The sequence below is a fragment of the Xenopus laevis genome, chromosome 4S (genome assembly GCF_017654675.1).
Source record: "Xenopus laevis strain J_2021 chromosome 4S, Xenopus_laevis_v10.1, whole genome shotgun sequence".
Taxonomy (NCBI): domain Eukaryota; kingdom Metazoa; phylum Chordata; class Amphibia; order Anura; family Pipidae; genus Xenopus; species Xenopus laevis.
The window spans coordinates 53620973-53633560 of NC_054378.1; positions in this window are offsets into that span (position 1 = coordinate 53620973).

Below are 12588 nucleotides of genomic sequence, written 5' to 3' on the forward strand. Positions count from 1 at the left end.
ACAATAATTACAGTCATTAAACATACAGTATATCATTAAACATTATGTCATTAAACATAATTTAGTACATACCAAACACAGTGTACCAAAAAAATAGCACTCAGGCTTGCAAGAAAGATATGTTAGTGTGTGGGATCAGATATTTTGACTATTAATCATGCTGTACGGCCAATTGTTTTGTTATTTAATGTATTTGCATAATTTTATTTTTGTGCATTTTATTGCATTTTTATTCGTGCATTATTGTTCAAGAAATGTTCCTAAAGTTGTTGAGAAAAACTTGTGCAAAATTGGTCTAGCAGTGAAAGGGTTCAATTAACTATTGATAGCTGTGATGTAGTTCTACAATAAGCAATTTTGCTGTCAGTATACTGCTATTGAATCCAGAAAGATTCAGAGAAGTTGATCTTTTTCAAGGTTTATCAATATTTAAAATGTATGTTTTAAAAGCCAATCAGTATTTAAAATGTGTATTTAAAATGTTTAAGCGAAAAAATGTAAATTGATACAGAAATGCGATCATTCTAAAGAACAAGACAGCATTTTTGACATTGAAATACCCAATCCCTTTATAAATGAGTCCATTATAGCTAATGAGTTATATACTATAAATTTAGCTACCGTATATACTCGAGCATAAGCCGACCTGAGTATAAGCCGAGGTACCTAATTTTACCTACGAAAACTGGGAAAACTTATTGACTCGAGTATAAGCCTACACACATTTATAGCCCTGTCTCCCAGCAGCGCATATTCCGCCAAAGCGACCCCCCCAGCGATCAACCGGACTTCTTTGCAAAGTTGATGGTGACAGAGAATTGCCAAACGGATTACTGTGTGCATTGTCCCACTGTCCCACTACCATGTGCAGAGGGTGCTATGTGATATTGCCATCACTGTTAATCTTTCGTATAACCAACAGAGGGCGCTGTGTGATATTGCCATCACTGTTAATCCTTCATATGACCAACAGAGGGTGCTGTGTGATATTGCAGTCACTGTTATTCTTTCATATAACCAACAGAGGGTGCTGTGTGATATTGCAGTCACTGTTATTCTTTCATATAACCAACAGATGGTGCTGTGTGATATTGCAGTCACTGTTATTCTTTCATATAACCAACAGAGGGCGCTGTGTGATATTGCAGTCTCTCCCCAAGCGAATTGTTGGTATAGGAATGATTAAAAGTGACTGCAATCTCAGCTACTGCCCACTGACTCGAGTATAAGACAAGGTAGACTTTTTCAGCACATTTTGGATGCTGAAAAACTCGGCTTATACTCGAGTATATATGGTATGTGGCATCAAGATTGAATTACTGTAAGTGCAAAGATAAGTTGAAACCTCAGGGACATGCGCAGAGAGGTAGTTGTATTGTACTTTCTAACATGGAAATTTTCTCTAACTTAAAATTAAGCAGCATTATTTTGTCAATGAATTATTTAATAATTCTCAGCAAGTAATCTAGTGTACTGTTTAGAAATGTTCTTCCTCGTTGCCTCTATTGCCATATTACCCATGCCCAAAAAAAAACATATATTTAGCTTCCTCAAAATGAATATTTTGTTAATAGCATCAAAAGTAGAACAAGCAACACTACTGGCTGTTTCCAAAAATGTAGAAGACTAGCCAATCCAAATGAATTGTTGGAGGAAATCCTCACGCATGTACTGCTATGGACTGAGAAATAGTTTGGGATCTTCTGCTCCTCTAACCACTTCTGGATACTTACAAGCCAACTCTGTGATGCACTGTTAAAATAGTCACTGCAGGAACTTATTCTGACAGCACAAATCTTTTGGTGAGAGCTTTGTAAATTCAGCTGAGCTCTCTGCAATATAGTTAATCAATATAGAATGTTCCCTAGAACACTCTGACATCAAATTAGCTTTCATTGCTTCAGAGAGCAGTGCTAGAATAAAATGTCTGTAAAGGAGAGATTTTGATATGGCTTTTAAAATAAATCCCAAGAGCTGTGAAGGCTGGGGATGGCTACACTGTAGTTGTGCTCTACATTTCACACAATGCATATTGTATGTGCTATTCAACGCACATTTGGATTATAATTACTACTATTACAGGTATATACCATTTCTGTATTTTTAAAACATCTGCTACTGAAAGGCTACTGAGCGGAGAAGCTCACTTTCCCAAACACTTCCATGAGTCCTTGTATGCCAAAAATTTCAATCATCACTTTTATCACCGCTCTGTGTAATATATTCTTTAAATAGTTCTCTATCCAGTTTCAAATAGTATGTTCAAGGCGAATATTTCATAATTGAATCCATAATCTTCTGTGTTTTACTGTATCAGATATTTTTGCAAAATCTAAGTAGATCACATCCAGAGCCACCCAGAGTCTAGGTTCCTGCTCATTGCCTTATAGAAGACAATCAAAGGCAAGAAGGCAAGATCTTTTATGAATAAAATGATAGTTACATAATGACTCATGGAGGCTTATTTCTTATTTCTTTAAGAAACCACTAAACTCCCAAACTCCAAAACCATGAACGTAGTTGAATTTCTTAAAAGATCCGAATATAAAAAGTATGAACAACAAAAAGTCCTGACCGATGTGGTAAAAATATGAATACCTTAAAAACCTCTAGAAATTAGATTTTTTTCTGACAATTCCTTACGAAAAAAATTGATTTAAAGAGGTCCAATTCGATCAGTGCAGCTCCCATTGACATCTACTTGGTGAAGTTTGGCATTAGAAATTTTTCATCAGGTATGGATTTCCCCACAAAGATTTGCCCATGCCCATTTTGCCCATAGACTCCAGTGCATTGTGCTCGGAAAAAGTTGCCACAATGAAACATGGATTAATTTGAGTTAATGAGCATCTTTGCAAATTTTCAACATTTCCCAAATGTTTTAATTTTTTTCACAAATAAATAAATTAAAAAAGGGAAAGTTCACAACCATTTGGCAGGAGTGCACCCATCTGAGAAAAATATATCCTATGAGTATTGCTACTTGAGAGTCTCAACAAGTAAATGATTAGCTCACTTAATTTATAGTATGTAGACTGAAAAATAAAAATTTTGTGAATATTTCTATAGAGCTGTTTGTGTATGCAGTACTGTACAGCAGAACAATAAATTCATAGAACAAACAGGGTTCGGTACCACAATCATGTAAATAAATACAAAAAGAGTTACATTAAAGTGCAAAGTAAGGAAGGAGGTCCCTTCCCTCTCAGAGCTGCTGGAAGACAATTAGAAGAATATATTTCTTGGACAAAGAGAGCATACACCAATGGTGTAATAGAGCTGCCACTCAAACTCTAAATCTGACTCCTAGCGAGAGTAGCTTGATTTTTTCAGCAAGGGTACAGACTTTTCTTTTTAGATAATGGGGAGGACCCAAAGTGATTTCTAATATGTGTCACTACTTTTTTTCCCTGAAAAAGCAGTGGTGGGGCAAGCATATAAACAATTGTGCAGAGACATAATGCAGCTTTGTACTGTGTTTTCCTGAGGAATGAGTGTTTTGATGTTAGCATAATAATTGCCCTTATCATCTACATATTTTATTAGGAGTAATAAATAAAAATCACAATCCTTAAATAATGCTTTTTTAAATAAAAGAACCAAAAATGTAAACCACAGTGAAGAACAGGCCCTTTAAGAACTTACTTGTACAAGTGCTTAGAGCTACATTTTAAAATAAGGCTTTAGGATCTTTAGTGTAGACAAACCAATCATGCTTACATCTGTTCCATCAAAGGTTAAACAGATAGTTATTTGCTCTTTTTTCATACTCATACTTAATAAGCTTAGAGCTCATCATTCCAAATAAACACTGTGTCTAACGCTCATTTTAGCTCTTTACATCTTATTGTAGGGTCATGAAAGCTGCCACTGTCTGTCGAATGAAAATGAGAAATCTCTTTTATTTTGTGTTTCTCTTGTAAAAAACATACCTCTCTGATTTTTTTTGTACAAAAGTGTAGTCAATTGAATTAACTATTTATTAACAGCTCACTGGGCACTTGCTTTGTTGTGGATAGGCTTTTTATGCTGCTTTAAAATCTTTGACTTCAGTTTCTAAGAACTCCCCAGGGTATTTGTGTACATGAAAGCATTAAAAATAATCTGAAAAACATTTCCCTCTCTGTGGTGTCCTCTATCATTTTTTGATCTTTGTTCAGTTACAGAACATTAAAGTTTGTGCAACTGAGATTAGAGACGTGATAAAAAGGCTGTTTTAATGTTCATCCTGAAACACAATATTATCAGTTTAACATAGATTTAATGAATGGAATGTATTAAATAACTAGAACTTCGTGTTTGGAATGGAATGTGGCATTTACATAAAAATGTGACAACAATGATATGGAGGTATCGCAATGTCCCATTGCATTATTATTTTTTATTTTTCTCATTTTTTTATTCTGTTTTGATATGTGTTGCACGTGCAAATGAATGAATAGTCTATCATTCCATTTTTATATATATTTCTAAGATTCAAATTCATAATTGTGATGTAAGAAAAAAGGAAGGATTTTTTTTTAAAATAAATATAAAGCTAGTATACAAGTCTTGTGTAACTAGTGATGTTAAATTTGCATGTATAATGATTTCCAGAAAAAGAAACAGGTATATAAACCCTAAGAATCTGTTCTCATTGTTCTCAGCCTTTTAAAATTTGGGATAATTCTTTCAATATAAGCATACAGATAAAATATAAGGAAAAGCTTAAAAAATGGTAGGTACTATAGGTCCAAAGCTAATACATTACCAAAGTACAAAGTCAGAAGTGAAATAAAAATCAGGTCACAAGCTTGCAGCATTCAGGTTTAGTCAAACTACAGTGACAAATGCAACCAGGGAATGAAAGAGACAAGAAAAAGAACCCAGATACTTTCACAAGAGAAACATGTAATAACAGTGAGCACCTGCCCTAGGTTTATAAAGGCTCCTGAATACCTAAATAATCTGCTCCCAAGGCAAATGCTAAAATGCTGCAGTTAATCAGACTGAATGAAAGTATCAAACAAGATGTGAACATAGCAGGAGATACTGTATGGCAAAGAACCAAAAACAGCAAGTAATAAGCTCAATGCCTATGAAAGGCAGATATTGAGGTTACACCATTGTATGTTGCAATGATCTTATTGCTCAGTGTAAACAGTGCAGACTTTCATCCAATGAGTCTGAAAGAGTAACTGGTCAAATCGACTTACTTGGTCTAACTGAATCAATTGAAAGCCTGAATCAGACAGTTGCATTTGTTTTAATATTAGGCGGCTGGAGCAAATTTCCCCTGCATTCCTTTCTTGTTATACTATAATAATATTTAATGTTGCCTAACAGCATCTCTGTCATAAGCATCTGTTTTGCTCCATGCACCAGAGAATGATTAGAAAATATATAATCCTGATAATTATATAGTGAATAAAGTACCCCCTCTTGTAAATTATAAGGATATTATAAGTTACAGAGGAGTTTCATGACCATATAAAAACACGAGGCAGAAGGCTGTGTGTTTTTATACAGGTCATGGAACTCCAAGGTTATATCCTCATATTTTGCAACAGGGGGTACTATTTTTTATTATAATTCACAAGTTTCAGAGAGTCATATGACAGAAATGACATCACTACTCACCGTTTATAACTGATGACATCACTACTCACCGTTTATAAGGATATAATTTACAGGATATTCATGGCTTTTGTGTATTACTGTATATCTTTATATTTTCCACGTCATCAAGCTTCCTTGCTCAGTGCTATCATTTCTTGTTCTGTCGTATCACACTGCCCACCAGTGTTTTCAGCGAACATGAGATTTTGTTTGGCTGCCCCTCATTACTTATATGAATTATACAGTGCAATGCATTTGAACAAAGACTAATAATGTCTTCTGTGATAGCAAACAGAAAATTCAAATATTTCCCAGAATGTCATTATTTTCACATAATAAAAGCTTGGGGCTATCAGTGTCATATAGATTTAACATTGTTGTAATGAAATACATTTTTAACATTAAATAGTAGTGATGGGCGAATTTATTCGCCAGGCGCGAATTCGCGGCGAATTTGCGCGATTCGCGGCAGGCGAATAAATTCGCGAAACGGCAGCGAAAATTCGCCGAAAAAATTCGCGGGCGTCAAAAAAATTTTTCTCGAAAAAACGGACGCCGGCGTCAAAAACGAGATGCCGGCGCCGTTTCGCGAATTTTTCCGCGAAGCGAAACGCCGCAAATTCGCCCATCACTATTAAATAGGTTTCTAGGTTATAGGATCACAATGCATATACAAATGCCACCATTCCAATATAAATAGGACAGAAACAAAATGAAGTTAAAATGATTAGTGAAGACCTCATGTTACCATTTATACAGTTTGAACTAGTAATAATATTCTAATATGGTCCCTTACTCAAGTCAGAGATGGTCAACAAAAGTCCAAGATTTTCAAAGCAACTCAAATTAAGAACTAAGGGCTAGAAAATTCTCAATCCTAGTGTATCCCATATTCTCATACAACATTAAAGATGAAGTGAGGAATAATAATCATGTATGTCATATTTCTCTTGTGGCATTTGTCAAAACACTTAAAAATAATAGTGATAAGCTTTTATCACAATGCTAGAAAGCCCTGCTCTTACCATTTCCCCATAGTACTCATGTAGTTAAAACTATACTTTTGTTAAATGGGAACTATACCCTCAAAATAGATACTTAAGCAACAGAATCATAGGCTCTAAGGGGCAGCCGGTATTTCTTAAAATGTCAATTTTGTATTTAGGATTACCCAGTAATACAAATAAAGTACAAATAAAGTATATATACAAATAAAGTAACAAAATATATTATTATGAAATGGTTTATTTTTTTTATATGAAGCAGGATTTTACATATGAGTTGTTTTAAGCAATACATTTTAAGACCTGCATTGTTTGTATAGTTTTCCTGTAATAAGCGTTTTCATCTAATATAATTGATTTCCCATAAATCAGTATTTAAGAAAAAGGACCACCAGTACAAGAGCATAATAGAGGGGCAATGTATCAGAGGTTTTCTGGCTATCTTATTTACTAAGTAAATATTTTAGAAGCTCAAACCTACCAACATCTGAACACAAGTCTTTTCGTGAAGTCTCTCCTTCCTCACAGAATCATAAGAGTTCCTGAGAAGTTACTTTATCATTACAGGAAACTTAGGTAATGTGAGAAAAAAATATGGCATTTACACTCTTGAGAAAACTCATGCAAAAATTGCTAAATAGAGAGAAGGAAAAAAAAGTTATAATGTCTCTGCAACATCGCTCATGCATGAAATTAGGCAAAAAATAAATCAAGGAGAATTGTAACATTTTCGTAAATCTCCCCCTGAATTAAATGTAAATCTTTTCCTTTACCGGTTTGCTGCCCACTATTCTAATTATTTTAATTTTCTCACCCTTACCTTTTACTATACTTCTTTGAGCTGTTCAATTTTCTAAGGCTCTCCTTACTTTGTAAATCCATGTTTTCCTCTAATTGGTTACCATTTGTATTATTTTTCTTCCCCGCACCCATGTTATATACAAATTTTCCCTACTGACCTCCTATATTTGGTATTGCTCATATGTCTTAAAGAATCAAAATGTTCTTACAGTTTTGCCTATGCAAATTTTATAATTTTTACATTTTTTATTTTATTGTTCCATTACTTGTCTCCTGTTTTTGTTAAAGGAGAACTAAACCCTAAAAATGAATATAAGTTGTCATAGGAGTGTCTGTGACATGAGCATTCTCATTGTGCTTTGGGAAACAATTGAGAAGCTAATCTTAGGGGTCCTCACAAATCATAAAGAAGAAAATTAGGTTCACCTGTCATATAAGCTGATGCTACATGGCTGATTATTTAATTCTGATGTTAATGTACTGGTATCTGAGCTGTAACATACCAGTTATTATTTACTAATCAGCCTTATACTGTAACATTTATATTCTGCACTGTATATTTTTTAAACTCAGTAGGTGACAGCAGCACAGAGCATGCGCAGTGAATCAGCAATAAAAAAGTGGGGAGCTACTGGGGCATCTTTAGAAGCATAGATCTTTACTGCTAAAGGGCTGTGGTTGCCTTGGCTGGTATATAAGCCTTAAGCATAATGTAGAACATTTCTGCCCTACTCCTTTAGTTAAGCTTCAGTTCTCCTAATAATTTGTAATTTTTAGTACTTTTAGGCACAGTACGTTAACTGGTATGTCACTACATATGGTAATCACATTTTCTTATTTCATGCAACCTTATTCGATGCTCTCCTTTAGCTTTAGAGTAAATATCTCCACTCAACTGGAGGAATTAGGATTTGCAATACCACCTGGATATTCCAGATAGTTTTCTTAGTTAGATTTACTGGACTCTTTGTGACTTTCATCCTTGTAATTTAGGAAATGGTCATAATAGGAGGAAGCATCCCCTTTATTATACCGGGTATATTAAAATTGTTTCATTGGTAGTTGCATATTGTACAGTATGTCACTTGTGTGGTCTTTTAATTTATCATTAAAAAAAACTCGACTATATCCCTTGAGGTGTACTCCTTTGTATTCTAAAGCAGACTGTCAGTATCCTGGTTTGAAGGATTATGAATTATTAATGAATCTCTAGCAATGCTCATGTTTCACAGGACAGTACTGGTGCAACAAATTGCCCATTATAATTCTCTCTGTTTCTGCAATTTCTCTGGAATCTATAGCATAGCGTTCTGCATTTGTGTGGGGGTGACTTGTGATGACTCCATGGTTTCCATGAATTCCTCTTGGTTTACAGTACCAATACTAATAAATAGGCCCTTACTAAAAGCAAAGCGGCCATAACAGAATATGTGGTGTAAATAGCCAAAAGCAAGAAGTGTTTACAAAGTAGAAATGACTTGTCAAACATTGTAAAATATATACTGTGTTGCCAGATGTGCTGTGGAGTGAATATGAAAATTGTCTAATATTTAAATCCTCAGGGAACAGAACTGCACAGTTGATGACTGCAGCTTAACTGACGCAATATTTAACTTCGTTTATGTATTACTTGTCCTGCCATGGAAAGCAAATCTAAAAAAAGCATGCACAATGTAGGAATCTATTTTTTTTTAATCTGCATATTTCCAAGATATGCAAATTAATATAGAAGCATTATGGGATAAATTTATTAATAGTGAATAGTAGAAATTCAGACCTTGATAAATAATAAATTTGGGATAGTTGGGTAGCTCTACATATATCTGGAAACTTGGCTCTGACCAGAGGTGGACCTAAAAAGATGGAAATGTACTCCAAAAAAGAAACCTTTATATTTTACCTTATACACTTTGAGAACCATTTTAATTTATGTGATATGGGGCTTAAATGCATTATTCTATATACGAACCATGCCATGAAATGCAGCTGTTAAGATGTTCATTATTTTATTCATACCATTGTAAACTGTAATAGAAGGTTAGGTGATTCATTAAGGGGAGTCTTGTAGCAAACAGAGCTGTCATAACAAACATAACTGTGCACTTATGAGCAGTAAACTTCAATGCTGGTAATGTCAAGGGCAGAAGAAGCATTATGGCTCAACAACTACTTAAACTAAAATGTTAATAAGTAATAAAGTCATTTTAATTTCAAAGCAAACTAAACATTATTTGCCTTAAGGATGTTCTGAAGGCTTTTCATGTTTTTAACTCTTTTATATTTAAGTGTGTAGGTGCCTGTGTGTACTAATGTGTTTCTAAAATTGTTTTAGTTCAATGTTCTGCAAAATGGAAATATTTATTGTATGGACTGTTACACTGGTGCCTTCAAATCCGTTCTTTTGCAGGTAACAGACAGCATACAGCCAAAGAACCAATAATAAAACTTGCATGAACCCGTAGGGCATGATTTATCAAAAATGGGCCATGGTGCTAAGCTGCACCTCCCTCTTTATGCAGCGCTGCCTACATCCCCTGAAACCCCTTTATCTCCTCAAGCCTCCTCTTCAAGTGATTTCTGCATAATCACTATGGATCAGATCTCTTTTTTTTCACAAATCATATTTTTTTCTCAAAAAATGTGTGTTTGTTTTTTTAAAAAAATTAGGTCCTAAAGAAGTCAATGGGAGCTGTGCTGAACCTAATGAACCTTTTTTAAGTCATTCAGATTTTTAGAGGTTTTTAGATTTTGTTTCGCTAGTAATTGTCTAGTTGTATATTGAGTGCATCGTTCAGGGTTTTTTTTTTTTTTTACCAACTGCAATTTTTAAATGCAGATCTTTTAAAACTTTTATGGCATTCATCGTTTTTTTGAAAAATCATGGTTTCAAAAAGCTCTAATACCACTAAAATTGGACCTTTAATAAATGGGCCTTCCAGTCGATTCTCACTTGTTTTTCTCACATTTTTTCTTGCCAAATGCATTAGTCAACTGTTTTTTTTTCTTCTGTTTTTTTTCGCACATGAACAAAACCATGATTATTTTCATACCAGTGAAACAAATCACATGGCAGAATTCTAGCACAGATTCAGAAAAATGTTCAGCAACTCCTGAAAACAAAAATTTTGCCCCAAATCTGTTATCAAAAAGATGTATTCATCCCTAATTCTTGGCACAGTGTACGCAGCTACTTGTTGGTTTGAAATATACATTTTTTTTGCATTTCTAAAATTTTGTAAGCTGAATTGGTTGTTAATATTTAATGCCACTTTAAATAAAAAAAAAATGTCTCCCTGTATCCCTACTATGCAGAATGCAAATAAAACTGGTATACATTTAACCAAGGATTAATCACCAGGTTTTCTATTCATGCCTAGATATTTTTAGAGCTGGGTGCCTTAAAACAACATGCTTGGGTTCTTAGTTTTCCTTTACCTTACAGCAGCTGAGATCAATACACAGCCCGCAGTCATTTATCTGATGATATCTAGCAGGACATTACCAGGGGGCATGCTAATGGAGGAAATATCCATCAGTCACTCAGAGCGCAGCAGCAATACTCTGACATATGCTGATAAAATGCCAAGCAAACAGGGATGGGCACTGACTAATGGCAGGGACAGAGCAAAAACAAATTTGTAAATAAATAATAACAATGGCAAAGCATTTGAATATAATTTTTATCGGTAAAGGTTCATAGGGTGGTCTGACTCACTGTGGATGTTTTGTTTTCATTTAGGTAAAAAAGACTTTCAATTTATTACTGCAGCCTTGTATCTGGTAATGAATAAAAACTAATTTTCTCATTATTTTTTATTATTAAACATGTTTCAGTAGTACATGAAGTTGCAATTTAGCCTAATTAATTAGTAGCTACTCATAAAAGTTATCATGAGCTGAATGTGTCTTTATTTATGTTTTGATCACTGATTTTATAATAAATGGCATATAGTAAACCAGTTGCATTAGTTTTTCTTTTCACAATTTCCTTAATTGGAAGGGAGGCATATAGCCTTACACTATCCTGATTAATGCAATGAAACATATTTTGGTTTGGGCTGAAGACTCCTGTATTAACATTCAAATCGTCAATGCAAACACAAACCATAAAGGCAGCCAAACACACTTCATATCAACATCTCTAAAAATTATGATCCAGGGTAAACAAAATATGTCATCTGATTTGGCACTGAACAGGGCAGACTGCTGAACATTCTGTGCCCCTGAGGTGAAGGACCAGATTGCAATTCATGAACAGGGACTCACTAAAGAGCATGAATTCACCCTAAATTACTGATTTATTAGATGAAAATAACCACAAGCAAAAAAAGAGCAGAGCATAAGTGTTTTCAAGGTTTAGTGAGCTTTCCAATGAGCATGTTTTTAAATGCAAATGACCACAGAGGGTCAGATACTTAAGAATCATTTGTATATGTGAAGTTTTCATTTCTAGAACCCATAAAAATATAAGAAAAAAATACTGTGTTTTTGCCTATTTCCTTTTTTTAAATAGCTATTTTTCTCAAATGAAATGTAAAAGCAACCCTTTTGCATCTAAATTATTTTTAATATATAACCTCCTAAAAGAATTTGTTATTATAAATTGATCACTTCATTGCACCAGAGTGCCCTTCTTTTTATGTATCATTTCATGTTTTGTAAAATATGAATATATATAAAAACAAATCATTCCAAGACCTGGCATTTCCACTAATACAACTGCACCTCACTGCAGATGTGATTAGAAAAGCTAAAATGTTACAAACAATATAAAGCTTTCAAGAAAAACTAATAGTGATGTGGTTAGTTTGTGTTTTAGGAAATGATTCAACTGTCTTATTCTCTTGTAACATAGTAAATTATAAATATACATGCATATATGAATGTTTTTTATCCTGTCACACTAAACATATAACTAATAAATATGTAAAATGGAAACCACTCAACTACTTTCCTTGCATTTTAATGAATTAATTGCTGGAAGCGAAGTCACCTCTGTATGTGTTGAAAGATCTGTTAATTCGCCATTAAATCTTCACTGGATTTTACAAAAAGAAAGTCAGTTATAATGGAATAGAAGCAATAGTAAATTAATACATTCACCGTAAAACAAGGAATTAAGAATGGTAAAGATGATAGATAGATAGATGCGTGTACTTGATCCATACTAAGACATAATTTATCC